A 15,322-nucleotide genomic window follows, 5' to 3' on the forward strand; every position below is an offset into this window, starting at 1 on the left:
TTGCTTACTAGCAAGCGTGTCGAGTCCTCTCTATACGTATAATACGTAGCGTACGTCGACCAAGCAAGGAGATAAGAGAGGACACTTCTCTCTATTAATTAGCTAGATAACACAATATATGAAACACCTAAATTAACCCCCAAAACCCCTAAACCACCCCCTTTCAAAAAAAACCTCACCTCCTGCCAGCTGCTGACGTATGGACGCCTATTGGTCCCGGTTGGTGCCACCAACCGGGACCAAAGGGCCTCCTGCCTGGACTCGCCGCACGGGCCACGTGGAGGCCTATCTGTCCCGGTTCATGTAAGAACCGGGACTAAAGGCCTAGGGCATTAGTAACGACACTTTAGTCCCGGTTCAATAACCGGGACAAATGACCCTTACGAACCGGGACAAATGGCCCTTTTTCTACTAGTGACTGCAACTCCAACCGATACCTCCCTTCCAGGCAACTAAAGATTGGTGGCTTTATTTCTCTCCCATGAGCAAGCAAGCTGCTGCAGTCGCCGCCTACCATGCATGGCACGTTTGGAACGAACGCAACAGAAGAATTTTTGGGCAGACATCTAGCACGGCCGCCTCTGTCTCTCGCCCGACGTACGATGACCTAGTTTGAGAATATGGTTTAGGGTTTTCCGTGGGGCAATGCCTCTCCACGTCTCTATATATAATGGTCAGCACATAGAATTACATAAATACAAAGTACGTGTACATGACACGCTAGATCTGTTTTAACACTCCCACTCAATCTGAACTTCTACTCTGTACAAGGTTTAGATTGGAACTAAAATGGTCTAGCATCTGCCGAGTGGCTGGTTTGGTGAACACATCAGCCAACTGATCATTAGAGGAAATAAACCTGACCTCGAAACCTCCAGAAGCTACACGCTGACGCACAAAATGGAAATAATTCTCAATGTGCTTGGTACACGCATGAAAAACTGGGTTGGCAGTTAGATATGTGGCTCCTAAATTATCACACCAGAGAACGGGAACACGTTGATGTGAAACACCAAGCTCTCTGAGTAGTGAATCTACACAGATGGCTTCGGCAGCTCCCTTTGCCAAAGCTTTGTACTCGGCCTCAGTATTGGACCTCGACACCGTCGGCTGTTTCTTAGAGCTCCAGGAAATGAGATTCGGTCCAACAAAGATGGCAAAGCCTCCAGTGGATCGTCGATCATCAGGGCATCCCGCCCAATCTGCATCAGTAAAAATACTAATGCTAGTGGAGGCAGCCTTCCGAAACTTCAGTCCTGTGTGCAATGTCCCTTTCACATAGAACAAAATGCGCTTAACAGCTTCCCAATGAACATCCATGGGCTGTGAGAGAAACTGGCATACCTTGTTCACTGCAAACGAAATATCCGGACGGGTGAGTGTCAAATACTACAGTCCACCAACGACACTGCGATACCGGAAAGAATCATCGGTACTGAGAGGTTGTCCAGACACTCGAGAAAGCTGATTTGAGGTAGACAACGGTGTGGAAGTGGGCTTACAATTCTCCATGCTGACACGGTGCAAAAGATCCAAGGCATACTTCCGTTGAGTCAATGTCATCCCCCCTGAATTTTACGACGCTTCCAAACCAAGGAAGTACTCCAATGACCCAAGGTCCTTGATAGGAAAACTGGCCGCAAGGGAGTGAACAAGACCATCAACAGCTTGTGGAGAAGATCCTGCTATAACAATATCATCCACATAGACCAGCATATAGATCGGAACATCACGATCGCGGAAGAAGAACGGAGATGTGTTATCTTTGGAGGAGACAAATCCCAGCTGAATAAGATGTGCACTAGCCGAGCATACCATGCACGAGGAGACTGTTTGAGTCCATAGAGAACCCGCTGCAGCTTGCACACATGCGAGGGACACCGGGGATCCTCAAAACTAGGCGGCTGCTGCATATAAACATCCTCAGATAAGAAACCATGAAGGAAGGCGTTACTGACATCAATTTGCCGAAGACTCCAGCCACGAGAGATAGCAAGAGCAAGAACTAATCGAACTGTATCCGGCTTGACAACCGGGCTGAACGTGTCGCCATTGTCAATGCCAGGCTACTGGGTGAAACCACGAGCGACCAGTCAGGCCTTGTACTTATCAACAGAGCCATCGGGACGATGCTTGGTCTTGAAAATCTACTTGCTGCCAACAATATTGACTCCGCGTGGTCGAGGCACAAGAACCCAAGTCTTGTTGTGATGAAGGGCGGCTAACTCGTCAATCATTGTTGTACACCAGGCGGTCTTCAGGAGAGCATCGCGATGGGAGACAGCCACCGCATGAAACGCGCATCGGCGAGGATCATACCGGACAGTCCCATCAGTTGGTACAAGCGCACGGGGGGTGTGATCGAGGGTGCGGGTGACCATGGTGTGACCAGGAGCAGCTGGAGGCGTCGCGGTCGAGGGGACATGGCTGCCCTCGATAGAAGGCGACGCGAGTTGATCAGTCGGCGACGATGGAGTAGCGGCATCCTGCACCGAGGCAGAGGGCGATCCGGGCGCGGTGTCAGCATGCGGCGAGCCAGTAGCGGGCGGTGAGGGGGCCGCCGATGGGCCAGGCGAGGCAGCCGCCGGGGTCGCCGATGGGCCAGGCGAGGCCGCCGTTGGGTGCGCCGGTGGGCCGGGCGAAGGGGCGGCCGACCGGGCGGGGGACGTGCATGGACCATGCACGTCTATCACCGGGGAGGGCGCCGCTTCGGTCGCGTGCGAGCGCGGAGCAACGGACGGGCCGGACCCGCGCCGGGCGGAGGGCGTGCATGCGCCATGCACGTCGGACGCCGGGGATGGAGGCACGTCAGCCGCGGTATCCTGCACAGAAGGAGCATGGCCTAGAACAGGCGAGTCAGTAGACAAGTAGGACAGGTCATATTTGCGCATATCGTCACCCGTAGCCGGTTCACTGGAAGGAAAAGAGAACATCAGCCAGGAAGGAGACATCAACGGTGACCCTAGGAGTGGAGTAGGGAAAAACAGACTCGTCGAAAACAACATCACGGGAGATGTATATGTGTCCCGTGGAGCGATCTAGACACTTGTATCCCTTATGCATCGGACTATATCCAAGGAACACGCACATGGTGGAACGAAAAGTGAGTTTGTGTGCGTTATATTTGCGCAAACTAGGTCAGCAAGCACACCCAAAAGTGTGCAGGACGGTGTAATCGGGTTGCACCTTAAGGAGACGAAACATGGGTGTATCGTGTTGAAGGACAGGTGTAGGCTTGCGGTTGATGAGGTAGCATGCAGCGAGGAACGCTTCATCCCAAAAATGTAACGGGAGAGAGGAATGAGCGAGCAAGGCAAGACCTGTTTCTACAAGATGACGGTGTTTGCGTTCTGCAACTCCGTTTTGCTGCGAGGTGTGCGGGCAAGACACACGATGGGAGTCCCAGTGCGTTGAAAATAGCGATGCAATTTGTGGTACTCGCCACCCTAGTCTGACTGAACGGCTATGATTTTAGTGTGGAGAAGACGCTCAACATGAGCCTGAAAAGCATAAAACACTTGCTCAACGTCAGACTTGTGCTTAAGGAGATATATCCAACAGAAGCGAGAATAATCATCGACAAAGCTCACATAATACTTATAACCTCCAGAAGAGGCAAGGGCATGCCCCCATACATCAGAATGAATTAACTCAAGAGGCATAGTGGAAACATGATGAGATAAAGTATATGGCAATTGTCGACTCTTAGCACGCTGACAAGCATCACACACTGAAGTCTGACGTTCAGAAGAAGACACTAAATCATTATTCTTAACAACGTTTTGAACAATATTATTGGAGGGATGACCGAGACGCTGATGCCACTGGGACGGAGTGGTCTTGACGCTGAGAGACGCTTGGCGGGTGGAGGAGGACGATGCGTGACTAAATGGGATGGGGTAGAGTCCACCATAACTTCTACCGTGAAGAAGAATTTTCTTCGTGTCCACGTCCTTAACAAGGAAAAAGAAACGATGAAATTCCACAAAAACATCATTGTCAAGGACAAGTTGGTAAATAGAAAGGAGATGTTGATGAATATGTGGAAGACAAAGAATATTGCGTAAACGAAGAGATGAACCGGGTATAGTGGAATGACCAATATGCGAAATAGACAAACCTGCACCATTTGCCACTTGCACTTGATCCTTCCCGCCATAGCGCTCATGGAAGTGTAGACGGTCGAGATCAATCGTCAGGTGGTCCGTCGCACCGGTGTCCAGGATCCAGTGCGGCGGGTCATGAGCGGCGGAGGAGGTGGAGGCGGAGTTGGCGGCGCGGTTGTCAGTATCGTAGCGGCTGCGACAATCACCCGCCTCGTGCCCCCAGTTCTTGCAAATCTGGCACCGGGGGCGCCAACGGCGATTGTGACCGTTGCCGCCGTTGTTGCCGCTGTTGCGGCCAGGGGCACCGCCCTCGCCGGGGCCGTAGCCACCCGAGCCGGGCGGGAGGGAGGTGCCAGAAGGACGGCCGCCGCTCGGGCAGCCCGAGTCAGGCGCACAGCCGGGATTGGTGGTGTGGACCGGCCGGCACGCGGCGTTGGCGGAGGACTGCCAGTCCTCAAGCTCCGATTGCTGCTGCTGCAGGGCCTCGTAGTGAATGACACTCGAGTAGAACGCAGGAAACGTGATGGGCACGCCCGTGAAGTTCATCGAAGCAGCGATAGGGTTAAACGCCGAGCCGAGCCCGGTCAGCATGTAGTCGATGATCTCATCATCGCGAAGAGGAGAGCCGGCGGCGGCCATCGAGTCGGCGAGGGCCTTCACCTTCTGCATGTACTCGCCGGCGGGTCTGTCTGCTTTCCTCAGCGCCGGGATCTGGCGGCGGAGATTACGCACGCCGGCGCTGTTCTCGGCGGCGAACATGGTGTGCACTGCCGCCCAAGCTGCGGCCGCCGACCTGCAGCCAATCAGCTGCGTGGAGATCTCGACGTTCATCGAACCGAGGAGATGTCCGAGGACCTTCTGATCAAGACTCCACCACTGCTCGTACTAAGGATTGGACACGGTGCGAGCAGCGTCACCGGTGCCTGTCGTCACGGTCGGTGCCGGCGCCCTGGCCGAGCCATCGAGGAAACCGTGGAGGCGAAGTCCGGCGAAGTTGGGGAGGGCGAGAGCCCTCCAGAGCATGAAATTGCTGCGGTCCAGAGAGACCGCGATGGGCGGAAGGACGGGGATGGGAGCCGATGCCGTGGGTGGAGCGATGACCGGGGCGGAGACGGAGAGGGTGAGCGCGGAGGAGGTGGTGGACGTCGCGGCCGGGGAAGTGGACATCGCGGCGGCCGCGAAAAAGAACTGCGGCGGCGGCGGGAGGAGAGGCAGCGGCGGCTAGGATAGGGTAGGCTCTAATACCGAGTTTGAGAATAGAGTTTAGGGTTTTCCGTGGGGCAATGCCTCTCCACGTCTCTCTATATATAATGATCAGCACATATAATTATATAAATACAAAGTACATGTACATGACATGCTAGACCTATTTTAACAGACCTCTCCCTGTTGTTCCCCCATAGTCAGAAACGTAGACATTATGGATGTATAGCCAGAGCCTAAGGCTACTGGATCCTCTCCTCTCCTGCCCCTGCTCCTCTTGTAACACCCTGTTTCACTCTTAATCTTAATAAAAAGGCTGAACACCTGTCAGTTAGCTTAAAAAAGATTCTTTAATTCACGGTGATGTAGTTCACTCTATGTAAACATGCTACCGTTTACATGATGTAAATTAAAAAACATCACACTGAAACTCAGCCTGATCTAAGCAAGCATTTAATAAAAAAAAGCTGAAAATCATGCGTCATAGTGAGCATGAGGCACACCTATGCAGAAAGTAATATGAGAAGAGCTAATCTTAACAACAATGTTAGACTTGGCTTCCGCCAAAGAATCTCTCAGGTTCTGGTACTGCGCCAGGCCCTGCAAAAGCCACATGAACTCTGTTTACTCTGTTGGAGCCAACACAGGCATGCAAATTCTGAACCAAAGTAGTGCAAACTCAGAAGTTATGCATAGCCCAAATACAGATATACAATAACAAACTGAATTTAGATGGTGATGGGTTTTGCTGCAAGTCAGCAGTTGCTAGTCTTTTACGGTACTTTGTCCGAGCTGCTGGTCGATTGCTTTTTCCTGCTAATGGATCCGGACATTGTAGTGAGAGTTCTACTAGTAGTGCTGGTGTTTCAGTTAGCTTGATCCAAGCATGCATAAGATCCATGCGGATGGTCAGCCAGGTCGTACTGGACGGAACATGGGCTGCTGACATTGGGCCTAACTTGGGTAGTGAGCCTCCGTGGGAGTTCTTGCTGCTGTGGGCTAGAGTAACAACGTGGGAGCCTTCCTATGAGAGTGCGGACACGATTTCTTGGTCAAGGGAGGCCAGTCGGCAGTTCTCCGTGAGGTTGGCGTATGCCTCCAAGATTGGCGGAAGGGAGAAGATACCCACGACAGAGCTGAATTGGAAATCTAAGGCACCATCACCGTGTCGCTTATTCGCGTGGCTAGTCATGCGAAATAGGTGTTGGACCTCTGACGGGCTGACCAGACGAGGACTACCGCACCAGGACGCATGCCTGTTTTGCGACGAAGAAGAGGAGACTATTAACCACATCCTTCTTGATTGTGTGTTTGGTAGGACGATCTGGGCGGCCATCTGCGAGGCTTTTGGGAAGCAGGAGTGGGCACCGACATGCATGGACTCCCTTGAGTCATGGCTATGTGACAAGGTGGGTTTCAGTGGCATGACTATGAAGGACCTCCACACCATTTTCTTACTGACTATGTGGGAGCTGTGGAAGGACCGCAATACTATTGTAGTTGATGGAGTGTCGCCCGCGATTGATTATGTGCTACGTAGGGTAACGGCGGAAGGCAAAGTGTGGGCAACTGCCGGTTTAATCAAAGGATGCATAGATCTGTTCCTTGGTACAGTAGGACGGTGGGTGAGTAGTGTTAGAATAAAACGCTAATGCAAGATCATAGACGACACATCGAGGCACGATATTTGTTAACGAGGTTCACCGATATGGCTACATCCTCGGGGCATGACTACGGGCGCTACTCTTCAAGATACCGCAACACCGGCCGCCCGGGCACCGACACAAGCCGTCGGCTCCCCCGCGTACCTGTTGCTATCAAGTCGTTATGGATTACAACGTGTGGTGCCACTCCGTATATAAGAGGCCTAGGATACAAGTGTCCGACTCCTACACAACTCGTACCTAACCACACCAATTACAACTCCAAGTCCACGTAACCCCTTGCGTACATAATATATTCGACACAAATATAACAAACTCCACCTTGGCGAATATTCTCCACCACCTAGAAGTTGTCCATGCTCGAACCTCCATGTACTCCGGACTTGGGTTGTCTCGCTTGTAGCTTACTTAGAGCTAGCCGTCGGGTTAGACCCGCCGCCACCGTGGGACTTCACTGCTACTCCTGCAGCTCCACTCTCCGTGGCTCCACCTGCAATAGTGCTCCCTTGCAACTTGTAAAAATGCGAAGCCGCCCTCTCTCCTATCATCACGGTCACCCCATCTTTCATGATTTTTATGGTCTTCTTATCCTGATCAGAACGGAATTCCATACCACCATCATGAAGAACACCAAGCCAAATTAGATTCCTCCTTAGCCCTGGCACATGCCTGACTCCCCGAAGCATCCACTCAACTCCGTCAAACATCTTGATTTTGATGTCACCTACTCCAGCAACACGATAACCTGTGTCATCGCCCACATAGGCTAAACCAAACTCACCAAACTTGTACAAAGAGAACCACTCCCTGTTGGGTATCGCATGAAAAGAGCAAGCTGAATCCAACATCCACGCTTCAGCTTTTGTTGACCGCCTGTTTGATACTACGAAAACATCACTACTGATGTTTGAGTCATCACCACGAGTAGCCGCATTAGCACTTGCCCCACCCTTCAGTTCTGGGCATTCCCTCTTTATAGGTCCCCAGTCCTTGCACCTGTAGCACTGCACCTTTTTCTTCTTTTTCTTCTCCGCCTCTTGTCCCTTCCTGAGCTAATAACCTTTAACTGCCACCCCCAAACCTTGAGTACTCTCCTCTGTAGCATTCTTTTGCTTCCTCAACTCATGCCCAAGCAGCGCTGCAGTGACTTCCTCATTATTGACGGTTGTCTTTCCATGTGTCAATGTAATGACCAAATGCTCATAGGACGGTGGCAACGAAACAAGAAGAAGTAGTGCCTTATCCTCATCATCTATCTTCACATCCAGACGCGCTAGATCCGTGACCAACTGATTAAAGGCATTCACATGCTCCACAAGATCCGACCCCTCCTGCATCTTCAGCCCATAGGACTTTTGCTTCAAATACAGCTTATTGGTCGCTGACTTGGACATATAACGATTTGCCAACTTGTCCCAAATTCCCGTAGGAGTATCTTCGTCCATGACATGATACATGACCTGATCCGCAAGACAAAGCCGTATGGTAGCGGCCGCCTGCACTTGCATATCCTCCCACGCATCGTTGACAACCTTGGCTGGCTTCGTCTCCTTCAAACCCTTCAAGATTCCCTCCTGCGCCAAAATATCCTTGACTCTTGTCTGCCATAGACCGAAGTTACCCGTGCTATCGAATTTCTCCACATCAAACTTGGTGAACCCGGCGCCATGCCGAGCCGCGATCTAACCGACCTGTTGCCGCCGGTCTGACTGCCCTTGTTTTCCTCTGCGACTTCCTCACGAAAAAGATCACTGATCCCATATTCCTCGTCTAAAGCCACGCCGCAATCCATGATCTACCAAGAAAAACTGACCCGCACAACCTTCCTGTCCGCCCTTCAGAAAATCACCTGAACCCTCTTGCCGCAACACGCAGATGAATTTGCTCTCAGCCGAAACTAGCCGCTCCACCTTTTCCTGAACCTGCAGACGATTTTGTGCCTGTTTGCCTCGTCGCCACCAGCCTTTTATCTACGCTGGATACAGCCGGCCTTGATTTTCCTCCTCTCACACGAACCGAGTTCAACTCTGTCACGATTTGCCCAGCCTTGTCAAGCCAAGTCTCCCACGGACCTATGCATGCACACGTCTCTTGTTTAATCATGACCAGTAGCAGACTTGTACCGTGAAACAACATGTACACCCACGCACGTATCACTTGATCCGCTGACAGCATCCATGTAAACCTCTGGACTTCTGCCTCATCACGATTCTCTTTCCTTGTGCACTGCCCTCTATCCGATGAAACCTGCTGCCTTGACTTTTCTTTGCCTTGCGCGCCGTGCTTCTACCGAGACCAACTGCCACACGCCTGCTCGAGGCTCCAGCGGCCGTCTCGCCTACGACACGAGCAACCGAATCCTGACATTCCTTTTCTCGATTCCGCATACCTCGGGGAAAACCTCGCCGCTAATCTCGACGATAGCTCCTGTCTATGATCTTGGTTCTTCGCCAGCGATCTGCCCTGCCGAGCGTACTCGCCGTACGCCAATCCTGCCGAAACAGACGCCATCTCGCGCATCATCCGTGCACGAGCCGTGCCGTACCCTGGCCATCCACGTACACAATCCGTCCGCAGTGTCGCGCCGTCGCCCTTGTACAACACCGAGCACATCATCTTGATGCTCTCACACTCCGATCTATCCGACCGTCCCTCACGTCTGGTCGCCGGTCTGATCGTGAGCCGAATTCGTTGCCTCCGCAACGTCTTCAACAGCCACTACGCCAGTCCGATCGCCACGTCTAGCCGATCCTTACCGACCGCAGCCCATCGAACGGTCCAGGCCTCCTGCCCGAAGTGTCCGACACCACCGACCGCATCCGTGATCGCCGCCATGCTCCACCTTGCACCAATCGGACGTTCCCTGGCACCCGTCGAGCATGATCCTCGTTCCTCCGGATAATCTTCCGCATAGCCTTCTCACAACCTTGCTCATGATACCACTTGTTAGAATAAAACGCTAATGCAAGATCATAGACGACACACAGAGGCATGATATTTGTTAACGAGGTTCACCGATATGGCTACATCCCCGGGGCATGACTACGGGCGCTCCTCCCCAAGATACCGCAACACCGGCCGCCCGGGCGCCGGCACAAGCCGTCGGCTCCCCCGCGTACCTGTTGCTATCAAGTCATGGGTTACAACGTGTGGTGCCACTCCGTATATAAGAGGCCTAGGATACAAGTGTCCGACTCCTACACAACTCGTACCTAACCACACCAATTACAACTCCAAGTCCACATAACCCCTTGCGTACATAATATATTCAACACAAATATAACAAGTAGTGACGATTATTTTGCGCCTAGGCGGAGTGTGGGCACCGTGGACTGTTTGTAAATCTTGGTTGAGGCTTTCTTTACCTTCCTTCTTTAATACTTGCTCCGTCCCATAATGTAAAATGTTTTTTGACACTGCACTAGAGTCAAAAACCGTCTTATATTATGGGACGGAGGGAGTATATGATATGCACACTTATGCATATTCGAGAAAAAAAAGTTCTTCTCTACCGCCATAGTTTGCAGATTGGGATTTTTTGCTTTGTAGCAGCTTCCTGTCATCTCAGACATGGGGTGCTGAGATGACCTTGGATGATGCTTGCAGTGCCATACCTCAACAAGAACATACCTTTGTATTTGCTCTTGTTCGTTTTTAGCAAGAAAAGAAAAATACTCTCTCTCCTCTCTCTCCCTTCAAATTGGGTAGAAACATTTTGGGGTGAGGAACCAGGATTCAGATAGTCTGACATTGGGAGGGAAGTCAGAAAGCTACAGTACCCTGACATCCCTTCCTCGGATTTCCCTAAACCATGATCTAACGCAGGAATTCATAAACAATAATCATCTATAGTATTTTGTAAACAGTACCCGGTCTGCTAGCCCCCTGACAACCCTTCTTCGTTTATACACAGATTTTACTGTAGCTTTGTGACTTCTCTTGTGCATGTGAGAGGAGGCCGAATTCACTGTTTTGACCCTTTTTGTTAACTTCAACATGATCTGACCTAGGCTCAAAATATTTCACGATCTAACCCTTTTTCTACTGTCACGGTTCTTGATGGTAGGGTAACACATCCTACCGTCATAGTCAATGGCGATAGCCTTTGGTCAACGCTGAAAGCCTGAAACGGCGCCGCCTGCATCGCCAAGGTCTACTGCCGTAGGCGACGGCGGTAGCCGTCGTAAACTTACCGCCAAAGCTAGCAAGTAGGTTGATCAATTGTTAATGTTTGCTGCGAAGCTCCACCTACTGAAACGGTTAGCTAGCTCTAGACGATAGGATCGGTCGTCTCTTGAAGAAACTCAGGTTACTTGCAAACGAGAAATACAATAGAAACTGGATTATTTGTTTTTTGAGATGGGTAGAAACTGGATTTGGTGGTGCGTATAACTTTGCATCATTTTCAAAAAAAATCAGTTTATATGACATGTTTCGTTTTAAGTTTATAATTGCTACCGAACGGATATACGCTAAGAGCATCTACAACAATAGACATCAAATTCAGGCCCTCAAACGCCAGTGGACGTGTCCGGACGCGTTCGCGGACAATGATTGGGCAACCCTCAAATTTTCTTCTCTACATCTGAATACCATAAGTTTCGAACCTTAAATTCATACAAAACATGTAAAACAAAAACCTACATACTATGTAAATCAACTAAAACCTAGCCTACACTACTCGTTGTTGTCGGAGATGCACACGTTCTCCGTGTCGGGCTCCGGTACATAGATGGCAGCCACAACTCCGGCTCCTGCGGCTCCTCCTCTGCCTCCATGCCGCCCTCTGCCTCGGCCTCCAGATAAGTGAAAAGCTCGTCGATCTCCGCCTGTTGCTGCCGGATGAAGCACCGACTGACGTCCACACAGGCCTCATCCTGGAAGGACTCTGGGATGGCGGGTTGCTCCTCATCAGGCCCCACCGCGTCCTTCTCCTGCAGATCTGGCCCCTCCATGGGCTCCGTCTGCTGCTCCCCCTCCTCTTCTTCCTCCTCCTCCTCTTCCGACACCGGCGAGTTCGGAGGCAGACCGACTGCGAAAACTGGGGACATATCAATCGGTCCTGAGATCTGGCCGTGATCTGGAGACTGATCGAAATATTATAATCGATCCTGATTTTGTAACTGTATAACAAATATTGTAGCATAAAGGTTTAAAAAGTCTTTTACAAAATCCAAACATGCACTGCATTTTCTAAAAAATAACATGATGGTTTATTTTATGTTTTTACTATAATCGTGATATTGGGCGCGGCAACATTGATTCCTACACTACATAAATGAAGAGAAAACAAAAACCGTGCAAAGTTATACGCACCACCAAATTGAGTCTCTATATATCGAACTAACATACATACGTACGCCTCACCATCTAGAGCATGACGGCAAGTATGCCATGAAGCTACTTGCTAGCTAGCTTTGCATGCAAGGCTACCGCCAATGGTTTGTGTAGGTGGAGCTTCACAGCAAGCATGCATAATAATCGATCAAGCTACTTGCTGGCTAGCTTTGCATGCAAGGCTACCCCCAATAGCGCTGGCGGTAAGGTTACAAAGAATACCGCCATGTGCTCCGGCGATAGACCTCTACGGTGCAGACGGCGCCGTTTTAACATTGATCAAAGGTTACCATCATTGACTATGATGGTAGGCTGTGTTATCCTACCGTTCAAGACTGTGGCAGTAAGAAAAGGATCAAATCCTGAAATATTTTTTACTAAGGTTTGATCGTGCTAAAGTTAACGCAAAGGGTCAAAACAACGAATTCGGCCGTGAGAGGATCCGGCTCTGAGGAACCAGTGGGTTGATGACCGCATGTGAGATTCTTGGTGTGCGAGGTCAAAAAACGTGTGCTATCTAAATCAATGAACAGTTGCCCATGCTACTGTTGATGACACGATATGTCACGTGTCCTGGCTCATTAGACGCAGGACAGCTCCTCCTGGCTAGTTAAGTGAACACATGCATGTATTGTGACGCTCTGACGAACTTTGGGGTCGGGGTTGGGGGGAGGGGGTATTGAAATCAACATTTGATGAAAACCGGTGAAAACCACGAGAAAAAGATATTTTCAAGTTTCAAGAAAATCTGAAAAAAAAATACGGGATGTTAAGAGGATGATGTTTTATCGCCACATAAAATTTCAAGTTAAAACAAATTCTGAGATATGAGCTATGAAAAAGACAAAATCAGCATTGAATAGTGCCAAACAGTAATGTCACTATTCAGGGCTGAATTTGTCTTTTTCATAGCTCACAACTCGTAATATGTTTCAACTTCAAATTTTGCGTGGTAATAAAATATCACCCTCTTAGCATCCCGTATTTTTTTCAAATTTTTTTAAAACATTAAAATATTATTTCCACGAAGTTTTTATTGAATATTGGTTTTCGTATGTTATTCTCCCGAAGACTTGGCGCAGCCTCGTCTTCTTCTTCTCACAATACACAAGAAATTGGAGACACAGAATTTTTTGTGGCCGCAGCCTCACACCACCGGTCTTTTCTCCTCTCTATTTCTCTTGGCTCGAAAACAAACATGAGTTACAATGCTTATATAGCACATACACAGGCAATGTTCAGCCGTTATACTCGGCCACCGCTAGCACGTATGCACGGCCGCCCAACCCACTAACCAACCACGTACTAACTAATCAGGGAATCTCTCCATGATGTGCAAGACGCAGCCAGCTATGTAGCTAACTAACTTGTGCATGTGCTAATCAAGTCATACATGCATGCACGTCCAACACATGCGCCACTAACGGCCACAAGACCTGGCCGGCACACATCAGACCAGAACTTGCCGCATCACCCGGCTCCACTTGATCGTACTTTAGCCCATCAGTTCAGTCTTCATCGCGCCTTGCCGTTTCTCACGGCATCACCTTATCGCACAACATAATCGGCATCTCAGAATGCTCGCCGCACCGCACGGCACCGCGGCTTCACACCATCGGCATATCGCCTTGCGTGTCGCATCGCACGACAACCCGGCATCTCTCCGCTTCCTGTTGAGAATTAGCACACAAATGCACTTGTGGTTAACTGATAACTGCAGCGGAAACAAATAATCTCAGCACCACATCATGTACTAACTCAAGTATCGTTGCTTAGCACGGAAGGAAATATATGCAGCAGCATATATGGAGGCAGAAAATGTTAAGCAGCAGGCAAGACACTCCTCAGCCTAGTGTCTTATGGTAGGAGTAAGTTTCTGTACAACACCAAGCATCAACAAAGAGACACCAGATTTTACGTGAAAAACCCCTCAACTTGAGGGGAAAAACCACGGGCCGAAGCCACCCAAATCCTCTTCCACTATTATCAAATGTGGGATACAACAAGTTCTTCTCTAAACAGCACTAGAGGATCTCATACATCAAGATTTCTGAATCTTGGATGAACACAACAAGATTTGGGGCTCAAGAACTAGGGATTGGAACAATCTCACCAAAGATGGTGGAACCGAAGCTTGAAGGAGGCAAGGTAGTGGATCTGGACCATCACAATCTTGGGGAGGAGCTCCCTTTTCTTGTTCTTCAATCTTCCTCTTCTTCCCTTGCTCTCTTGGTTTTCTCTCTTCTTCTTTCTTGGAGGATGAACTGATTTTCGTCACACTTGGTGATGGCTGCTAGATGGAGGGTAAAGCATCCCCATCCACTCATGTGCAAAGTCCAAAATGACCCTAGATCATAACCCTAATGGGTAGTGAGTTTCTGCACCTCTTTGGGCTGCCTAAAAGGCCCTAAAATGGTCATCTTCTCACAGCCCACATGAGGAGGATATCCCAACAAATCTCCCCCTCCGACTCATGAAGGGGGCACCGCCATGCCCGTTATCTTGCAACATGTAGCTTCTCATTTGGTAATATCTTGGTCATCATATCCAAACCATGTCGTCGGTATGGATCTTCTCAAGTTTCAGCAACTTGGAACTCACAACATCTTGAATCCAATGGTACCTCACATCAATATGCTTGGTTCGAGAGTGATAGCTTGAATTCTTGGCAAGATGAATAGCACTCTGACTGTCACAAAACAGAACATACTTCTCTTGCTTCATGCCGAGCTCTTGCAAGAAGTTCTTCATCCACAAAACTTCCTTGCCAGCATCAACTGCTGCAATGTACTCAGCTTCTGTAGTTGATGTAGAAACACATTTCTGCAATCTTGATTGCCATGACACTGCTCCCCCTGCATAAGTCATCAGGTATCCGGATGTGGACTTCCTACGATCCTTGTAACCTGCGTAATCTGCATCTGTATAGCCCTGCAATACAGGATCACCGTTTCCAAAGCATAGACAAGATGTAGAAGTACCCTTGAGATACATGAGAATCCACTTCACTAC

The sequence above is a fragment of the Aegilops tauschii genome, chromosome 3 (genome assembly GCF_002575655.3).
Source record: "Aegilops tauschii subsp. strangulata cultivar AL8/78 chromosome 3, Aet v6.0, whole genome shotgun sequence".
Taxonomy (NCBI): Eukaryota; Viridiplantae; Streptophyta; class Magnoliopsida; order Poales; family Poaceae; genus Aegilops; species Aegilops tauschii.